At 42.1% G+C, this 22150-nt stretch overlaps 1 protein-coding gene across 19 annotated transcripts in view; it reads right to left on the bottom strand.

Annotated features, from left to right (window-relative positions):
* Positions 1-20302, bottom strand: part of PHLDB2 (pleckstrin homology like domain family B member 2) — a 130749-nt gene extending 110447 nt beyond the window's left edge. For 9 of the 19 annotated variants that reach the window (XM_081234064.1, XM_081234079.1, XM_081234082.1 and 6 more), the window contains exon 1: positions 19763-19854. The gene's annotated coding sequence lies outside the window, so the exon portion shown is untranslated. Of the gene's footprint in view, positions 1-756; positions 856-876; positions 942-19762; positions 19855-20099 lie in introns of those variants that run through there. The other 10 variants (XM_081234071.1, XM_081234072.1, XM_081234073.1 and 7 more) reach the window with 7 other exon arrangements.
* Positions 20303-22150: the final 1848 nt, after the last annotated feature.

The raw sequence follows: 22150 nt of genomic DNA, 5'->3' as shown, positions 1-22150 counted from the left end.
AGCATAGGACATTAATGTCATTTTAGATGATAAAATGTATTAATGTATTTCAACTGGTTTGCAGTTGCAAATGCTACTTAATCACCCAAACAAAATATTACCAAATACCCTTCCCTCTTCCAACAAAACTACATAGTATCAAACTACTATAGGGTATTCTTACTACCCTACAGGGTGGCAACACTTGGTGCCTCTCTCCTCCTCACATACACTTTTTTTTTAATCAAAAAATTTAATTATTGGGAATTCCCTGGGGGTCCAGTAGTTAGGACTCCGTGCTTCCACTACAGGGGGCACAGGTTCGATCCCTGGTCAGGTAACTAAGATCCCGCGTGCCTTGCAGCTCAGCCAAAACCCGCTACCGCCAAAAATGTAATTTTTGACGCAGTTTAGTTGGCCAAACAAAATACAACACCAAAATATTCCACAGTAGTACTAGCTGAAAGATCAGCTTTACAGTCTCTAGGGAAGAGACAAGCAGGACATTTGCAACTAATAAACCCCATCTGAGAAACAGCCATGCAACATTTCTCCACCACACATATTGCAGAAGAAAGCTACAGATGATCTGGATGGAAGAACATTCCAGAGAATATTTTAAGATATTCATGTCTGATACCCTGGTTTTTCAGTTCAACCTTATTGGGTCTGTTAAGGATGTGTAAAAAGTTGTACACTTAAATATTTATCAAGTATAAACATGCAATTCACTCATTTTCCTGAAGCTGAGTTTACAGGTCATAGCTGAGTACATACGTATGTATACTTGTGTCAAGTTGAGGTCTCTTCATCCCATAAATCAATTCAACTCAAAAGATGGGGAATCACACAGGTGGTCTTTCTGACCCTAGGAGTGACAATAATGGTTCATGATACCTCTCTCTCCTTCCCCAGTTCCAGGGTGTTCTTTTCATTGAGGATGAGATCACACGAGTGGAGGCCTAGAGGTGGGAAGAGCATACGGAAATGTAGAACCGGAAGCGGTAATGTACTCTGAATGCGGATGAGAGCGAAGGCAAGGAGAGTAGAGGCAGGAGGGCAGAGGATACAATGGGAGAGACTGGGTTTAATTCCCCAGCAGTGAGGGAGACGGCAACGCGATGGAGCCCTGCAGACAATGTATTGGAGACTGCAGCTGAGGTTAGGAAAGGAAAGCAGAGGAAGAATTAGGGCTGTGGGAGGTGAAAGGGCAACTGCAAGAGGTGCTGTCAAGGTGACACACAAGAGGGAGGGCGGCCGGAGAGAGGTCTGTGTTAACGCGTGTAAGAAAGGTGAGGAATTCTCCGAGGTTTCTAGCCTGGCTTCTTTTTTTTTTTTTTTTGCGGTACGCGGGCCTCTCACTGCTGTGGCCTCTCCCGTTGCGGAGCACAGGCTCCGGACGCACAGGCTCAGTGGGCACGGCTCACGGGCCCAGCCGCTCCGCGGCATGTGGGATCCTCCCGGACCGGGGCACGAACCCGTGTCCCCTGCATCGGCAGGCGGACTCGCAACCACTGCACCACCAGGGAAGCCCTAGCCTGGCTTCTTGATCTCCGCTGGTGTGTTTCTTTTTGCTTTCCTGTACATTTTATGTAAAGAAAAAGAAGTCTCAGGGAAATGATAAAATCACTGCATTATGTTATTGTGGAAGCAAAACAGCCCCAAGGGCACTAATGGCTCCATATACTGCACGCATACGCACAGAAACAGAACCGGTGTGGAGAAGGGAAGAAGGCATCTGGTGCCCATCTGAAAGAAGAGACAACACCGGGTCGTCTAAACAGGAAAGAAGTTAATGTGTGTTGAAACATTTGGGCTTACTTTGCAATCCATAAATTTAATCCCTCCAGAGCTCTCTTGTTATTTTATCACCTGAAACGTATATCATCTCACTGTCGATTAGAAAATGCCAGGAGTCATTTAGAAATCTCTGGAAGGTACCACGGAAAGTCACGGTACATTCTCCATTAAGAAGAAAATTATTGGAAAAACTAATCTCAGGGATCATGTTTGAAAGTTTCTTGGTAGATCCTTTCCTCTTTGGCACAATGCTGGTATATGTTTTAAAATATAATTCTCCTGCTCCATTTGTACCAAATAACACCACCGTGAAGCTAATCCCATCCAAACTGTAAGTCACTAATGGTGACTTCAGAGCACTCTGATGGCCAGAGTTGTAGGGATCTTAGTTTCAAGATAATGAATACATACCCAGGGAGCAAAGTTTTAAAAAAATGAACAAATTAAAATGAAGTATTTACTGTGTTGCTCTGTGTGTGTTGCATTAGAAGTAGGAGTCTTAAAGTCTGGCCTATATATATAAATGCAGTTTTCCAGGTAATTTATACCAAGAGTTTGGAGGATTCTTAAATTATACAACACTTTACTTGTCATTTTACATCGCCGTGCACAAACACTTCTCAGGATCATCCAATATAGCAGGAATTAATCATAGGGGGGAGTGCAAAAGCAAGTGATAGGAAAGTGGAAATCTTTTCATATTGCTGGGGAAAGGGGATGGATGTAGATTACAGAAGCAAATTCAGAAAAAGAATCTTAAAAAAAAATCAGGAGGGTTTAGGTTAAAATGTCCACTTTATGAAAAAGTTTGAGTCTCTATTGTTCTTATGAGGGGCCTTAGAGCTGAGGTGCTGGCTCTGGGAGCCTATTTTGCCACAGACAGTGGTTGATGCCCGGTGTTTCAAACTCTCTCAGCACACTGGTGGTCCACAGGCTGGCCTCCTTCAGCACTGATGTTTACGGTATGGCAATGTTTTAAAGCACGTACTGATGACACATAATTGAATTCAGACACCAGCTTAGAGCAGTGTGTCAGAAGCAGTGCCATTGGGGAAGTGGAGGGGAGGGGGCGAATTCTGTGGTGACCAGTGGTGCCTGAGGGAAGAAGCTTTTAGAGGACTGAATAGGAAAAACTAAGAAATCTATTTCAGCCCCAAACTCCAAGCTTAAGAATGGAGAACAGTGGACACAAAAACCTCCCTCTTTTCCCACTAATCCCAACATGAAAACATGATGAAGGGGGAGGGGAACTACTTAGAAGCTTCAGGAACAACCACGTCCTTCTCTAGCAATATTCTCGTTTCAGAAATCCAAAAGCAGCCTGTTTTCCCCACCCTCCGTTATCCAAACACCATCCTCAGTTAAACAAACCCTCAGTCCTCTCAACTCCACCTTTGCAAATATACCCTCCTTTTTCACAAATATCTCCTTTCATCACTAAATCCTCAGCCTCCTGCTTTTCTACACACAAGCCACATCTCTCCACACAACCCCACACCCACTGGCAAACACCTTCCCAGATGCTCTCTTCTTCAAATATCCCCTCCTACACACAGGTTTTGGGTTTTTTTTAATTTGTTTATTTTACTTATTTATTTTGGCTGCTTTGGTTCTTTGTTGCTGTGTGGGGCTTTCTCTAGTGGTGGAGAGCGGGGGCTACTTTTTGTTGTGGTGTGTGGGCTTCTCATTGCGGTGACTTCTCTTGTTGCAGAGCACGGGCTCTAGGCGCATGGGCTTCAGTAGTTGCGACACATGGGCTCTAGAGCGCAGGCTCAGTAGTTGTGGCGCACAGGCTTAGTTGCTCCGCGGCATGTGGGATCTTCCCAGACCAGGGCTCAAACCCATGTCCCCTGCATTGGCAGGTGGATTCTTAACCACTGCACCACCAGAGAAGCACCCATGCACAGGTTTTGCAAGCATCCCTAAATCTGGACCTTCCCACTGTCTCAACATCCATCCCCACAGAACTTCATCTCCCATTCATGCAACCTGGCCTCCTAAACTCTGTTCCTTTAAACCCTTCCTCCACACTCAAGATTTTACGTCTCAGCGCAGGGAAGAAAAAAACAAAAACCAAAAAACCAAACTTCTGTTAGTGGACACTGAGCCCTTATTGGTTTTTTGCAAATAAACAGAGCAGCAAATGGATCCTCATTCCTCATTCCTTGCGCCATGTTCTCTGTCATTTAAAGGTCAGCCTTTTTGAACAAAATAATTATTATCTACTAGATATATGTAGATACATGATAATCTCCAAGGAGGGCATTTTTATCTCTCAAAAAGACCCAAGAATAAGGAGGATGTTTTGTTCTTGCAGACTGAGCCTGTTACAACAGTAAATCTTACTGTATGCAGACAGACACATTCACAGACACACAGAGACAGACATACACTGCCCACATGCCCATAGCAGTCTAAAAGGCACGAAGACTTTGTGACTGCCACAGGAGGATCTTCAGAACACAGGCAAGTTGAGGAATCCTCAGAATTTGCCAGGTGTCGGGGTGATGCATGGCAGGCTGGGGAGAAAGGGAGGACCACTGGAATGCTGATATGATCTCATGACACTGATTACACAGTTCCTTCCTTGGTTTTCTTGTTTTCCCTTTTGAATTTTTACTTTATTATGTTCTGAAAACAACTAAAAGAAGAGGTAAGGAAGACCATTAAGGAAAAAACAAAAGTATCAGATGATGCCACAGGGAGGAAGGGAGCACAGAAGGGACTGGGGCGTGATGGGGAATAGGGGGAGGAAATGAGAGATGGAAGAAGTGATGACAAAAAGTAAAAAAAAAAAAAAAAAAAAAGTTTCAGCTTCTTCCTATCACAATAAATCAGTCTACCCCATAATACCATTCCTTTCTGTCATCTCCAGCCCACTGAAGTCTAAGCTCTGTCAAAAGAAGTCCAGATGGCATCCAATGGTTCCTAAAGGTAATCACAGTCAATAGCAAACACCATATTCAAATGAGGATCTTTATCTCCTGTGACAGAGGTTCCTTTTAAATAAGTCTAGATTGTTTTATATTAAGAATTCTTAAGGATCTTAGAGGACTCTTGTAAAGAGGGTAAAACATCAATTATAGGGAGTTTAAACAATTTTGTGCTAGTCCCTTGAATAAGACTTGTCTGCCTGAACTTTAAATATACTTTAGACTACCCAAGGAATTTGGCTGCATGCTTCCTGTGATAACTCTTTTCAGCCTGTGAGGAAGGCAGGGGAAGAAGGACAGAAAGCAGGAAAAACCTCAAACAACATTTGGGTCATTCAAATTCCCTTCCCACTTGCAAAACTCCGGACTTTTATCTAACCATTCAAGATGTGACCTTTACCAATTGGACTCACATTTGTGTTTATATCATTATTAAAACAGCTTTTCAATTCTGCAGCCTGTGGAATGAAAACCACACTCACAGAAAGAAAGACAAAATAAAAAGACAGAGGACTATGTACCAATGAACGAACAAGATAACCCCCCCACACAAAAAAAAATAAATGAGGTGGAGATAGGCAACCTTCCAGAAAAATAATTCAGAATAATGATAGTGAAGATGATTCAGGACCTCGGAAAAAGAATGGAGGCAAAGATCAAGAAGATGCAAGAAATATTTAACAAAGACCTGAAAGAATAAAAGAACAAACAATTAGAAGAACAAACAGAGATTAACAATACAATAACTGAAATGAAAAATAGACTAGAAGGAATCAATAACAGAATAACTAGGGCAGAAGAATGGACAACTGACTTGGAAGACAGAATGGTGGAATTCACAGCTGTGGAACAGAATAAGAAAAAAGAATGAAAAGAAATGAAGACAGCCTAAGAAACATCTGGGACAACATTAAATGCAACAACATTCACATTATAGGGATCCCAGAAGGAGAAGAGAGAGAGGAAGGACCTGAGAAAATATTTGAAGAGATTATGAGTGAAAACTTCCCTAACATGAGAAAGTAAATTGCCACCCAAACCCAGAAAGTGCAGGGAGTCCCAGGCAGGATAAACCCAAGGAGAAACACACTGAGACACATAGTAAAAAAATTGAAGACAAAGAAAAATTATTAAAAGCAACAAGGGAAAAATGACAAATAACATAAAACGGAACTCCCACAAGGTTAACAGCTGATTTCTCAACAGAAACTCTACAAGCCAGAAGGGAGTGGCATGATATACTTAAAGTGATGAAAGGGAAGAAACTACAAGCAAGATTACTCTACCCGGCAAGGATTTCATTCAGACTTGATGGAGAAATCAAAAGCTTTACAGACAAGCAAAAGCTAAGATAATTCAGCACCACCAAACCAGCTCTACAACAAATGCTAAAGGAACTTCTCTAAGTGGGAAACACAAGAGAAGAAAAGGACCTACAAAAACAAACCCCCCCAAATTAAGAAAATGGTAATAGGAACATACATATTGATAATTACCTTAAATGTAAATGGATTACATGCTCAACCAAAACACACAGGCTCTCTGAAACGATACAAAAACAAGACCAATCTATGTGCTGTCTAAAAGAAACCCACTTCAGACCTAGGGACATATACAGACTAAAAGTAGGGGATGGAAAAAGATATTCTGTGCAAATGGAAAATTAAAAAAAGCTGGAGGAGCAATATTCATATCACATAAAACAGACTTTAAAATAAAGAATGTTACAAGAGACAAGGAAGGACATTGCATAATGATCAAGGGATCAATTCAAGAAGAAGATATAACAATTATAAATATTTATGCACCCAACATAGGATCACCTCAATACATAAGGCAAACACTAACAACTATAGAGGAGGAAATCAACAGTAACACAATAACAGTGGGAGACCTTAACAGCCCACTAACACCAATGGAGAGATCATCCAGACATAAAATGAATAAGGAAAAACAAGCTTTAAATGACACAATAAACCAGATAGATTTAATTGATATTTATACAACATTCCATCAGAAGACAGCAGATTACACTTTCTTCTCAAGTGCACACAGAACATTCTCCAGGATAGATCACATCTTGGGTCACAAATCAAGCCTCACTAAATTTAAGAAAACTGAAATCATCTCAAGCATCTTTTCCAACCACAACCCTATGAGATTAGAAATCCATTACAAGGGGAAAAAAATGTAAAAAACAGAAACACATGGAAGCTAAACAATACGTTACTAAATAACCAAGAGATCACTGAAGAAATCAAAGGACAAATAATAAAATACCTAGAAACAAATGACAACAAAAACACGACGATCCAAAACCTATGGGATGCAGCAAAAGCAGTTCTAAGAGGGAAGTATATAGCAATACAATCCTACCTCAAGAAACAAGAAAAATCTCAAATAAACAATCTAACCTTACACCTAAAGCAACTAGAAAAAGAACACACAAAATCCAAAGCCAGTCAAAGGAAAGAAATCATAAAGATCAGAGCAGAAATAAATGAAATAGAAACAAAGAAAACAAGAGCAAAGATCAATAAAACTAAAAGCTGGTTCTTTGAGAAGATAAACAAAATTGATAAACCTTTAGCCAAACTCATCAAGAAAAAGAGGGAGAGGACTCAAGTCAATAAAATTAGAAATGAAAAAGGAGAAGTTACAATGGACACTGAAGAAATACAAAGCATCATAAGAGACTACTACAAGCAACTCTATGCCAATAAAATGGACAACCATGAAGAAATGGACAAATTCTTAGAAAGGTATAACCTTCCAAGACTGAGCCAGGAAGAAATAGAAAACATGAACAGACCAATCACAAGGAACGAAATTGAAACTGTGATTAAAAATCTTCCAACAGGGCTTCCCTGGTGGCGCAGTGGTTGAGAGTCCGCCTGCCGATGCAGGGGACATGGGTTCATGCCCCGGTCTGGGAAGATCCCACATGCCGCGGAGCGGCTGGGCCCATGAGCCATGGCCACTGAGCCTGCGCGTCTGGAGCCTGCACTCTGCAACGGGAGAGGCCACAACAGTGAGAGGCCCGCGTACAGCAAAAAAAAAAAAAAAAAAAAAAATCTTCCAACAAACAGAAGTCCAGGACCAGATGGCTTCACAGGTGAATTCTATCAAACATATAGACAGGAGCTAACACCCATTCTTCTCAAACTCTTCCAAAAAACTGCAGAGGAAGGAACACTTCCAAACTCATTCTATGAGGCCACCATCACCATCACTATCTCCCTGATACCAAAACCAGACAAAGATACTACAAAAAAAGAAAATTACAGACCAATATCACTGATGAATATAGATGAAAAAATCCTCATCAAAATACTAGCAAACAGAATCCAACAACACATTAAAAGGATCATACACCATGATCAAGTGGGATTTATCCCAGGGATGCAAGGATTCTTCAATATACGCAAATCAATCTATGTGATACACCATATTAACAAATTGAACAATACAAACCATATGATCATCTCAATAGACGCAGAAAAAGCTTTTGACAAAATTCAACACCCTTTCATGATAAAAACTCTCCAGAAAGTGGGCACAGAGGGAACATACCTCAACATAATAAAGGCCATATATGACAAATCCACAGCAAACATCATTCTCAATGGTAAAAAACTGAAAGCATTTCCTCTAAGATCAGGAACAAGACAAGGATGTCTACTTTTGCCACTATTATTCAACATAGTTTTGGAAGTCCTAGCCACAGCAATCAGAGAAGAAAAAGAAACAACAGGAATCCAAACTGGAAAAGAATAAGTAAAACCGTCACTGTTTGCAGATGACATGATACTATACATAGAGAATGCTAAAGATGTTGCCAGAAAACTACTAGAGCTAATCAATGAATTTGGTAAAGTTGCAGGATACAAAATTAATACACAGAAATCTCTTGCATTCCTATACACTAACAACAAAAGATCAGGAAGAGAAATTAGGGAAAAACTCCCATTTACCATTGCAGGAAAAAGAATAAAAAACCTAGAAATAAACCTACCTAAGGAGGTAAAAGACCTGTACTCAGAAAACTATAAGACACTGATGAAAGAAATCAAAGATGACACAAACAAATGGAGAGATATCCCATGTACTTAGATGGGAAGAATCAATACTGTGAAAATGACTATACTACACAAAGCAATCTACAGATTCAATTCAATCCCTATCAAATTACCAATGTCATTTTATACAGAACTAGAACAAAAAACTGCATAATTTGTATGGAGATAAAAAAGACCCTGAATAGCCAAAGCAATCTTGAGGGGAAAAAAACGGAGCTGGAGGAATCAGACACCCTGACTTGAGACTATACTACTAAGCTACAGTAATCAAGACAGTAAGGTACTGGCACCAAAACAGAAATATAGATCCATGGAACAGGATAGAAAGCCCAGAGATAAACCCAGACACCTATGATCAACTAATCTATGACAAAGGAGGCAAGGATATACAATGGAGAAAAGACAGTCTCTTCAAGAAGTGGTGCTGGGAAAACTGGACAGCTACATGTAAAAGAATGAAATGAGAACACTCCCTAACACCATACAAAAAAATAAGCTCAAAATGGATTAAAGACCTAAATGTAAGACCGGACACTATAAAACTCTTAGAGGAAAACATAGGAAGAACACTCTTTGACACAAATCACAGCAAGATCTTTTTTGACACACCTCCTAGAGTAATGGAAATAAAAACAAAAATAAACAAATGGGACCTAATGAAACGTAAAAGCTTTTGCACAGCAAAGGAAACTATAAACAAGATGAAAAGACAACCCTCAAAATGGGAGAAAATATTTGCAAATCAATCAATGGACAAAGGATTAATCTCTAAAATATATAAGCAGCTCATGCAGCTCAATATTAAAAAAACAAACAACCCAATCAAAAAATGGGCAGAAGACCTAAACAGACATTTCTCCAAAGAAGACATACAGATGGCCAAGAGGCACATGAAAAGCTGCTCAACATCACTCATTATTAGAGAAAGGGAAACCAAAACTACAATGAGGTATCACCTCATACCACTTAGAATGGGCATCATCAGAAAATCTACAAACAACAAATGCTGGAGAGGGTGTGGAGAAAAGGGAACCCTCTTGCACTGTTGGTGGGAATGTAAATTGATACAGCCACTATGGAGAACAGTATGGAGGTTCCTTAAAAAACTAAAAATAGAATTACCATATGACCCAGCAATTCCACTACTGGGCATATACCCAGAGAAAACCATAACTCAAAAAGACACATGCATCCCCATGTTCATTGCAGCACTATGTACAATAGCCGGGTCATGGAAGCAACCTAAATGCCCACTGACAGACAAATGGATAAAGAAGATGTGGTACATAGATACAATGGAATATTACTCAGCCATAAAAAGGAATGAAACTGAGTTATTTGTAGTGAGGTGGATGGACCTAGAGTCTGTCATACAGAGTGAAGTAAGTCAGAAAGAGAAAAACAAATACTGTATGCTAACACATATACATGGAATGTAAAAAAAAATGGTTGTGATGAACCTAGGAGCAGGACAGGAATAAAGATGCAGACGGATAGAATGTACTTGCAGACACGGGGCGGGGGGGAAGGGTAAGCTGGGACGAAGTGAAAGAGTTGCATTGACATATACACACTACCAAATGTAAAATAAATAGCTAGTGGGAATCAACTACATAGCACAGCGAGATCAGCTCAGTGCTTTGTGACTACCTAGAGGGGTGGCATAGGGAAGCTAGGAGGGAGACGCAAGAGGGAGAGGATATGGGGATGTATGTATACATATAGCTAATTCACTTTGTTGTACAGCAGAAACTAACACAACATTGTAAAGCAATTATACTCCAATAAAGATGTTAAAAAAAAAAAAAGGAAAAAAGACACATGCACCCCAATGTTCATTGCAGCAACAGCAGGTCATGGAAGCAACCTAAATGCCCATCGACAGACAAATCGATGAAGAAGATGTGGTACATATATACAATGGAATATTACTCAACCTTAAAAAGAACGAAATTGGCTCATTTGTAGAGATGTGGATGGACCTAGCAACTGTCATACAGAGTGAAGTAAGTCAAAAAGAGAAAAACAAATATTGTATATTAACGCATATATGTGAAATCTAGAAAAATGGTACAGATGAACCGGTTTGCAGGGTAGAAATAGAGACACAGATGCAGAGAACAAACGTATGGACACCAAGGGGGGAAAGCGGGGGGTGGGGATGTGGTGGGATGAGTTGGGAGATTGGGATTGACAGGTATACACTGATATGTATAAAATAGATTAATAAGAACCTGCTGTATAAATAAATAAAATTTATAAAACAGCTTTAGCAATATTTGAAGGAGGCACAATATGAATGTAATAAATATATATATATATATATATATCATAAATTAAGTTTTACAGAATGATGTGGTAGGGAAGTTCTCAAATTAAAAGCATGCTGTCTCCAAACTTCCCTGGTAGCGCAGTGGTTAAGAATCCGCCTGCCAATGCAAGGGACACGGGTTCAAGCCCTGGTCTGGGAAGATCCCACATGCTGCGGAGCAACTAAGCCCCTGTGCCACAACTACTGAGCCTGTGCTCTAGAGCCCACAAGCCACAACTACTGAGCCTGAGTGCCACAACTACTGAAGCCCGTGCGCCTAGAGCCCATGCTCCGCAACAAGAGAAGCCACTGAAATGAGAAGCCCATGCACCACAGCCAAGAGTAGCCCCCGCTCGCTGCAACTAGAGAAAGCCCGTGTGCAGCAACGAAGACCCAACACAGCCAAAAATAAATAAATAAATAAATACATTTATTAAAAAAAAAAAGCATGGTGTCTCTGATTACAGAAAATACAAAGAACAGAGGAATACATCAAACAACACTATGGAGACAGTATCACTTAAATCTAAAACATGGGGAAGTCTACAGAAAAATAACCAATGTCTTCAAGCAGCAAATGGCAAGGAAAAAAATAAGAGCAGGAACTGTTCTAGATTTAAAAAGAGCCAGGAGATACACCAATTAACAATTAAATGCAATATGTAGACCTTGTTTGGATCCTGTTTTGAACAATCCAACTATTAAACAAAAATTTTATGTGACAATCAGAGAATCTGAATACTGACTGGAAAAAAGATTTTAATTACTGCCATTTTTTTTTTTAGGTGTGATAATGATTTGCTGTATTTTTTAAAAATCCTAAGCTCTTAGATTTATATTTTAAATTTTTTTATGAATAAAATACTACAATATTTGGAATCTGCTTTATAACAATCTATGTTTGGAGGGAAGTAAGGTCTACAGATGAAACAACATTAGCATATGTAGGTAACTGTTGAAACTGAATGATGGGTACATGAGATTTCACTGCATTATTCTTTTAATTTTTATGTATGTTTAAAATTTTCCATAATAAAAATATTTAAAAAGTAAAAGATGTTTGTATCCCGAAAACCAATATGAATAAAAATATAAGAATATATACTGACTTAAAAACGATAGTGGCTCAGTTTACAAAGAAGGATGTGTTCATACAGTGGCTCCTGGCTGATTTTTTTTAAAGTACGAAATACTAACCCTCTATCATATTGCATTAAGCTCCTAAAAGCGGGTTTTTGTTTTTTTTTTAAGTACCTTGGAGAAATCTGAAAGGAAATGCATTGTCTAGATTACAAGTATCAGGCCATTATATTTTGGATACTTGCAAGATAATGGTAGGTCACAGTAGCTAAATTTCATTACTATGCATATTCAAATAAAACCCACCTCTTCAGAAAGTTAAAATGTAAACACAAAAACTAACAAACCTGCCATATCTTGAAGAATTTCAGCCTCAAAAAACCATTAAAACACACACACACACACTCTTCCATATTTATGCTAAGACAGAAACCAACATACTTTATAGATTCTTAAATTATGTGATGGCTTCTCTGCAAGTGGGAGAGTTCTTTAGGTAGGAAATTACAGACCCATATTTTCAGGGTTCTTTATAGAATCCTAAGATAGCTTTAGTTGAAGATAAAGGTTTCTAAAATTTTCCCAAGTAAAGCAAATATTTCCAGATGTATCTTATTCCTGATCATTGGCATAATTCAGCCCCGGGTTTAGGTGATTCTGACTGTAGCCTCTGAAGAATCCTCCTGTTTTATGTGATCACCACAGTGAGACAAAGCCAAGAAGCAGAGAGTCATGGAATAACTAAGTTGGAGGTCTTGAATGTCTGTTTGCACGTGTGCTTCAGATTTACTTCCTGAAGCAGAGGGGTACTCCAGGAAAAAGCATTCTCTAAAACCAATTTATGCAAGAAAAATATTGACTCTGGGATCACATGGGGATGAAGATGCTCTCTCTTGACCCTGAAACCACCCCTATGGGCTGGAATTGGAAGCTGAGAGTTGGTGGGAGCAAACTCTGATCTTTACAGCATCCTGTCCCCATTCCACGCTACCGATCAACATACATTCTCTTCAGAGTCATCTTCTGTTTTGTGAAAGTAACATTCACCAAATCCAAACGTACTATTCTCCATTCCCTTACCCAATACTTATGAACTGGGAATAGTCAGGGGATAAGTAGGCTCAGGATGGATGGAACAAACACAAGGTGACCACCTCACCCATGGTCATGTTTTTCCCTTTAACTCAAAAACTGAGTGGATGGGTTTTAAAAATACTATAAAGTAAACAAAACAAAACAATAATGATACCATCTCTTCATTACTTAACTGTAGGTTACGCAAAGTGGGTGTTATAGACAATATTTCCCTTTGCTGTGACCTACCTTTTTTTTTTTTTTTTTTTTTTTTTTTTTTTTTTTTTTTTGCGGTACGCTGGTCTCTCACTGCTGTGGCCTCTCCCGTTGCGGAGCACAGGCTCCGGACGCGCAGGCTCAGCGGCCATGGCTCACGGGTCCAGCCGCTACTTGGCATGTGGGATCCTCCCGGACCAGGGCACGAACTCGTGTCCCCTGCATCGGCAGGCGGACTCTCAACCACTGAGCCACCAGGGAAGCCCCGATCTACCTTTTTTAACCATTTATTTTGCTTGGAAGGAAAAGGAAAAAGGACTTGAACCAGCAGAGGTCAGAAACAACTGACTACACTAAATTTAATCAACGCTGTTTTTTATATCTGACCAAAAGCCCTAATAAAGGAAATGGTTACATTAGGATGTTATTTTTATTGTAATGGCCAATCTAGCGCAAAAAATACGGGACAGACTGCCAGGAACATGAGTCAGGATACCCGACCCTAGTCCTGGTTCTGCCAAAATAACCAACAGAAGAAAGAGCCAGAGCAAATCCCTTGGCCCATCTTCACCTTGTTTTAGCAGAGGTTTCTCCATATTTAAAATGGTGAGGGTGAACTAGATGTTCTTTCTGCTCCAACGTTCTAGGCTCCCATAGACACAGGTTAAATAACACAGGAGTGCCAGGGCTTCCCTGGTGGCACAGTGGTTGAGAGTCCGCCTGCCGATGCAGGGGACACGGGTTCGTGCCCCGGTCCGGGAGGATCCCACATGCCGCAGAGCGGCTGAGCCCGTGAGCCATGGCCGCTGAGCCTGCGCGTCTGGAGCCTGTGCTCCGCGGCGGGAGAGGACACAGCAGTGAGAGGCCTGCGTACCGCAAAAAAAAAAAAACAAAAAAAACACAACAACACAGGAGTGCCAGTTATACAACGCAGGAAATGGAAATGACTACAGAACAGAAACATGTTTTAGTGATAAGGTGGCAGCTACCTAAATGGGAAAAGATTGCACCGGTGCGGTTGCCCATGACATTCCAAGGGCATGGTAAATTATTTCAGCATAACGTAGTGGGAAGAAGGCCTGGTCAGAATTATGTTAGTGTAATATAATACGGCTATTTGATTCGGCATGATGTATAAGAAATATTTTGTCTACATTCCCATGGCTTGCAATTTCCTTACTAAATATGTTTTCAAAAACCTACTTCTGCAATGATGTAAGCAGTGTGGCAGCCAGACCTCACTTCCCAGTCCCCTCTGAATATCTCTTGACTATGAAGCACTACTCAGGCTGCATCTGAACTGGACAAACGAACGCAGAAGCTGGCTTTCCTTTGCTTTTACCTGCCCTTGTTTTAGCAATACATTGCTCAAGAAACAAATCGAGGAGAAAGATTGTAACTTTTAGCTTTTTTGCCATTCCTTATGCTGATTCCACAAGCACATCGCCATCTGGAGAGGTCCCATGCTGCATGCAAACAAAATATTCTAAGATGATCAACACTGATTTCCACTGAACTCTAGATTTAGCAGCAAATCTTGGAAAAAGCTGACCCTGCTTGAGGTAACAATATTAAATATAGGCATGAACAAACTTTTTCTTCCCCTTAACTTGCAAAGTAAGGAAAAGGAGTTCATCTAATAAACTCAACCCACTCACACTAAGCAAAACAAATATCTCTTGTAAAAAACCTCTCAAAAAAGTCTCCAGATAACTTAGCCTGTTACTCTATACCTTATTTACCTGTTTCTTTGTCTGGCAAGCTTCTCCAGCCCCTAGCCTTCCCACTGAATTTCAATAAAAATGATTTTTATACTTGGGTTTCCCCTGTTGATCATTAGCTGCTATAGATAACAATCTTGCCTTTAAAGCAGATATAGCACAAACCTTCTTTTCAACATCTAAAAACATTCCTAAATATCATGAAAACAACTCTGCAAATTAACCCTTAGAAGGTCCGAATTTCTGGGTGGCAGAAACAAGTTCTGCCTTACTAAATACTCATTTTGAAGGGATTTGAAAACCTGAGCTACCCTTTTTGGTTTTATTCACTTTCAAAAGATAAGAGTCACATTAATCAAACGCCAACAAATATTTCCAGCCAACAATTATAAAAAAACAAACTCATCTTCTCTTCCATCGCCTGAAAGATAAGTAACAAGAAAGACTACACGACAAAAAAAAAAAAAAAAAAAAAGAATGACTACACGAAAGGTAGTGAAAAGGGTGCTATACCCCTTTACTGCAGAGAGCAGCCCTCTTTAAAAAGTCATCACTTCTGAATCATTTCTAAATATACTACTATGTACTCGGCTTTGAGGTACACCCACTGGCTAGTTGTCAAAATGATAAGAACCTACCACAGCGAGGTTCGGAGCTCTTCCAAGAAAGGCACACTAAAAACTTCTCCTATATTTCCAGAACCTCCCAGATTTGAAGATTATAACTACCATGGCAGGACCACTTAGCACACAACTAAAATCCATAATCACAGGACTAATGGGTAATTGTAGTAATGTAAAATGTGAGAGCAGCCGTATGTGCACAACTTTTCTGATCGTCAAAAACTCTTTGAGATAACTCCTTTCTATAAGCAGAGCTATTCACAAATACATGCTTTTTACACTCTCCCAGAAAATGAACAGAAACTTTATATTACTATCATTTTCTTCCCCACTAAGTAAACAGATGGAAAGATACAGACTGGGGGTTATACAAGAAAGTGCAACGAAACAGGAGTTAGGAGGTTCTCACTAGCCAAGTGAGCAGATTCAGATAAGAGGATTTTTGAGATTCCTTTTACCCCCATTATTATTTTGCCCTATTCCCCCAAAGAAGTGCCAAGCTTAAATGTCTTCAGATTCCTAACCCAAGTTCTACGTAAATATCACATTTATCTTACATATCCACTCATCAGCTTATGAATATCCCTCACAACTGCCCCAAAGCATGCTCATTTCCTTACATGCCAGGTGTCTTTTTTAACTGTGTATTCAGGAGGCCTCTCTCATCCTCTCTTCTGTCCAAGACAACCCTATCCATTCATGCCCTCTACTCTTAACCCATAAGGCAGGGAGGGGCAAAAAGTCTCAAATGTTCTGTTTTGTACCATAGCATCTGCTATGAATGTGGAACCATCTGTTGCCCATTTTGCTATGGGAAGGATGGTGCAGGCACCAGACATGGAGTGTCACAGGTCGCACAATAGAATTATGTTCTTCTTGGGGCTGACACACCCAGGCATATGCTCCACAGTCACCATGGCTAATTCTACCCTTCCCCCATCAAAGAGTTTATTTATTTCCTCACAGAGAATGTGACCTCTAAATTCTCACAAAGGGTCAGGTCCATTTTTTAAAAAACTTACATTTGCCTGAATATCAGTTTCTAAATTCTCTAATCCTGGGTTGTATCTAAAACTAACATCTGTCACTAACACACTTGAGACTTTACCAGTCACTATCTCTGGGCATCTCAGTTTTTGTGTCTATAAAACAAAAAAGTTGAGCTCAGTGATCTCTGAGGCTCCCTTGCACTGTAGCACTCCAAAATTCTGTAATTTTAAGCCAACTCAAAGTCAGTGAACACAAGTTCCTTCACATCTATGGTATATTAAGGCTCTTAATGCCAAGGACAAAAGAATCTGCTGCAGACAAAAAGGTCTCTGTGTTGAGCAAGAATACAGTCAGTTTCTTGAAGATCCAAATTAGATTAAGATCCCTAATCTTGTTAACATATGCCCTCAAGGTAATAACCTAGTGAAGAGCTTGGGGCTAGGTATTCATTGCTTGTGTGTCCTGTGCATTATAGGATATTACACAGCATCTGAGGCCTCTACCCACTAGAGGCCAGCCCCAGTTGGCAACTGTGGTTGTCCCCTGCCCCCAGTTGGGACAACCAAAAATGTTTCCAGACACTGGCCAATAACCCCTGGGGAGCAAATTACCCCCCACTCCACCCACCTCCATTCAGAACCACAGCTGTTGGGTATACCAGGGCTTTATAATAAAGCACGTCACTTAAAAGTTGTTTTTGTTTCAAATAGATGACATTTACACAGTTAATAAGTAAAGTACGTCAAGATCTAACAGTCAGATTTATAAAGCACATGTATTCCACTTGGAAGATGTACAAAGCCACTGCCTTCCCAAGTTATTCATAGAACCAACTGCCTTTCTGCTAAGGGTTGAGAATTAGCATACAGAGTCATAACCTCAACTGCTCTTTAAAAGTATTTAAAAGCAATCACGTTTTTCACAGCAAGTCCTCTGGTGCACTCCAGAATCAACCCCTGCATTACAGTACAGACCTCAAAACAGGGCTTTGAGGAAAACAGCAAAATCCAGTGGTGGGTTTAATCACTTCAGCTTTTTCTTCCCTCTCTTGTGCAAAAGCCAGTAAATAAAATATTTCTGAAAAGGTTGCTAAAGAGTTCCAGCTTTCGTCTGGTGTTCTTTAAGACAGGACGTAGCAAGCTCTTAGGCGAATTTCCCAGGTATCTTTTCCTCCCTCACTTCAAATGGGGATCCAGGAGACACCCCCTAAAGTCAGTCCTCAGCCCAAAAGAACAGCATCTGCCAGTTGCATGAAACAGAGTGAAGCCTGCAAATTGAAATGATGGCTACTCCTAGCCCAACATCTCATTTTTTCATTTGTGAAAAAGGCTAGGATTTGCAAACCTCTGGGTCTCAGGAGGTGAAGGCTACACTAGTCAACTAAGATCAAAAGCTCTATTCCCCCTCACTTTTAAAGGAAACCCCAGTTCTAAACGTTTTGGGGACTTTACAGAGTTTCTCAAGTGCTTATAATGTTTAAATTGCCACATTAAATATGTAAAATGAAAACAATAAAATAAAACACAAAACCTTTTAAATAACTTAAGCCCAGGATATGAAAAGGGAATCATGAATAGACACAACTGTTACTTTTCAAAGAACCTTAGCTCTTTATTCAAACAAATATTTACCCAATTGAGGGCAATGGTACCGGGGATGTAGCCATTCTGTTAAAACAGTGGGCAACTCTAAAGGTTTATTTATCCCAAATCCAACTACTCTGTTGCTACCCTACCAGGAACCAAGAATTCAAGAGCTCTCAGGGCAAAAGTTTAACTAACACTCTGAAACTGTGAACTTCATTTAGACCTCTCCCAGTTGAATTCAGATGTTAGAATCTCGGAGACATATCTCAAACGCCTAAATTAAGCCAAACTAGGAAGCTTAAAGTTACGCGTCCAATACTTGAAAATAAATATCTGTAATTAATACATTCATACAATGAAGGGAAATGTGGCTGACATATATTTACACTAAAAGCAAGCCACATTTTTACGCCTCTTCTAGTTCCACTCCCAGCTGTGTCTGGCTGTGACTAGCTGTGCATTCTAGAATTCTTGAGAGCTTCTTTAGAGCAGCAGAAGGAAGACTTCTAGGGATGAGGGCAGGGCCAGGCGAGAGGACTTCCAGCCCCGGGATAGTCTACCGACATAAAAGGCTGAGGGCGCAGTTCCCGCTTTTACATGAGAAAGGTAGATAGATGGGTAGCAGGTTCGACTTCCGAAGCTCTTTCAAACAGGAAACCCCAAGTCTGGAAGCGACAGCCTGTCAGCCTTTTAATTTCCTGGCGGTGGCGGGAGTTAGCCAGGTCCTCGGCGCTTTAGTAAGTGATGACTGCTAGAACTAAGTTATTCAATGTACCAGCAAACATTTCAGCTGCGCCTCGGCCGTGCCGGGCGCGGGTGAAACAGGGGTTCAAAACATTCTCTACTTCCAGCCGCTATCTCTAGGGGTGCGGAGACCGCCCCAACCATAAATCTGGGGGGGGCACCCAAGGCCAAATGGGAATTGGAGTCTCTGGGCGGTTCAAACTAGTGTGCCCCACTCTTGAAACAAAGTGAGCCAGGAGGGCAGCTAGCTAGATATTTGGGGGAGGGGGTCTTTTCTGAATTCCGCGCCCATACCGTCCAGCAGTGGACTCTTTTTCCTCCGCCCACGGCGACAAAGCAGCTCTAGCCCCAAGATCCCGATCCCTCTCTCCTTGGGTAGTCCAGACTTCTCGGCAAAAGTTGCCTCCGGCTCCCCCAAATCCCTCCCGTTTCCTACAACCGTTCTGTGAGCTGCTCTTCCACCCCGCCACTCCCTCCCCAGGATCCTCTCAACCGAGGTCCACCCATTCTTGGGGTTCGGGGCCCCAGAGGCTGCTCAGCCCGAGCTCTGCTAACCCCAGCCCGGGCTTTTGTCCCTGCAGCCTACAAGAGAAGCAAGAAACTCTGCGTCCCCGGCAGCCACTCACCGTCTCATCTTCCCTCCGCGCCGCCGCTCTCCGCCGGCCCCAGCGGCCCTCGCCTGGCCCTCGCCCCGCCTCCCTCCCACCCTCCCTCCGGCCCCGGATCCCCGGCCCCGCCGCAGCTCCAGCCGCAGCCGCCCGTCCACTCTGCACGCGCGGTGCGCAGCTAGCGCGCCCCTCCTGGCCCCGGCGGCCACTGCCTCCTCTCCGCCCACAACCCTCGGCCGCGCAAACGGGCGGCGACCAACTCGGCGGCGGGGGAGGCAGCGCCCGGGGGATGCGGCCCGGACGCGCGGAGCCTGCGCGGCCCCTTCCACCCCGCCGGCCGCCGCCTCCTCCTCACCTGGCGCGTCGGCGCGGCCGGGTCCCCAGGGCGAGGGAGGGAAGGTGCGCTGCGGGCACCCAGCCGCCGGGTGCGGTCCCCCTCGGGCCGCGGTGGTGGGCTCCACGCGGCTCGGTCCTGTGCCCAGGCTCCCTTCGTAACTACCGCGGCGGGCACCGAGGGACTCGGAGCAGTGAAGTCGGTGAAGGTGCCAGGCAGTTTGCAGTTGGGGCTTTTACTGCTGCAGCAGGGGTCTGGCTAGTCGCCCCAACACGGGGCGCCAGCTTCTCGGAGCCGCGTTTACAGCCGCGTGGTAGAAACCTTGTGGCAGGCTTTCCTAATGAGCTGGAAGAGGGCGGGTGGGTACACGTCCTCGAGCGACGATTTCCTCGCCCGACGGTGAGGTTTCTACTGGGAAACTCCAGGTGACCGCACCTCCTCCCGACAGTTCGCCCGCGGGCAGGTACCTGATGCGTCAGAAAAGCAGTTTTGCAAAATTGTTGGGGAACGGCCTCAGCGGAGGATTTTAAACTAACTTGCACTGATTTCCTTTCAGTTACTTCTCTTGAAAGTTTCAAGATTTTCCAACGTGTTTTTCTCGTTGCTGCAACCAATGAAAACAATGCTGATGTGAACGGCGGGTGTTTCCACGGAAAGGGACCAACTGGACCCAGGGCGGCCTCAGTCGATCTCCGCACGAATGAGTGTGAGTGAACCTCTTCCAAGTTCTGGGTGAATCTCTGGGCTTACAAAGAGGCAGGTCGTCGGCCCTCGCAGAACTCACAGCAGCAAGAAAGAGCACAATAAAGTGCAGACTAATTTATGATCACTATGGCTTTGGTTGGCCAAGTCGTTTTAGCTCCTAGCAACGATGTCATTAACAGTATAGTGACAGTGATAGCTGATGTTCAGGATGGTTAATAAGCTTCCGGATAATGTATACAAAGTCCCTGACACCACGAATGGCACTCAGTAGGCACTCAACAAATAGATTATTTATAATGCACTTTTCATTTGTGTAAGTAAAAGTCTGACTTCTAATTTATAGGAAAGGCTCACCTATGAACTGCTTGGTGTTTTATAGGAAAGGCTCACCTATGAACTTCTTGGCTCTTTTCCCCACAGAAACATACAGGAATCAATCCAACACTTAAATGCTCCAGCAGTTTCCCCGATTGGATCATCCCATCACCATAAAATCATGTTATTTCTCCCATCTTAAAAACCAAAAACTCTCTTGAATCCACTTCCCCCTCCAGCCACTTGCTCCTTTTTTTCTGCTCAGCCACAGCAAAACTCCTTTAGAGTTGTTAAGAAAAGCTGTCTCCAAGTTTTCTCTACCCATTTATTCCCGTTGGGCTTTTGCTTCTGCTCTGACCCCTAGAACTCCTCCTGTCAAGGTCAAACTCCTAAACTGGACATTTTCTCAGGGCTCATCTCACTCAAACAACCAGTAGAAATCAATGGTGGAAAAAACTTTTATTTGGACTTCCACAACTTTTTCATGTTTGTTTTTGTTTTTTCCTACTCCATTGCTTGCTCCTTCTTAGTCTTCTTTGGGAAGAAGATTGCTTGCTGGTCCCTTCTCTTCTCCCAGTGTCTGAGCAGTAGAGTCCCCAGAGTTCGGACTTTGGATCTTTTGTCTATCTACACTCACACCCTTGGTGATCTCACGACACTAAAGATCACATATGTGGTAATAACTCCTAAATTTTAACTCCACCCTGACCATCTCTTCTTGAACTGCAGGCTTCAGGCTATTGCCCAGTTAGATGCCTACGAGGCTACTCCCACATAACATTTCTGACACTGAAATCCTGAAATTCCTCCTTCTGTCTCCCAACCACCCTGTCCCAAATGAAGTTTTCCTCATAGCAGGCCAAAAAGCTTGGTGTCATCCTTGACTTTTCTGTTTCTCTCACATTTCAAATCCAATCCATCAGAAAAAATTTTTTCAGCTCTACTTTTAAAATAGATCCAAATTTCAACTACTTAACCACCTCCACTGTTAACTAACACCCTAATTTACCCTCACATCTTGACTTTATCCTTGCCCTGTTTCCACTTTTGTC

This window comes from Mesoplodon bidens (assembly GCF_964165515.1).
Source record: "Mesoplodon bidens genome assembly, chromosome: 5".
NCBI classification, from domain to species: Eukaryota; Metazoa; Chordata; class Mammalia; order Artiodactyla; family Ziphiidae; genus Mesoplodon; species Mesoplodon bidens.
This window is presented reverse-complemented; position numbering and strand designations above follow the sequence as displayed.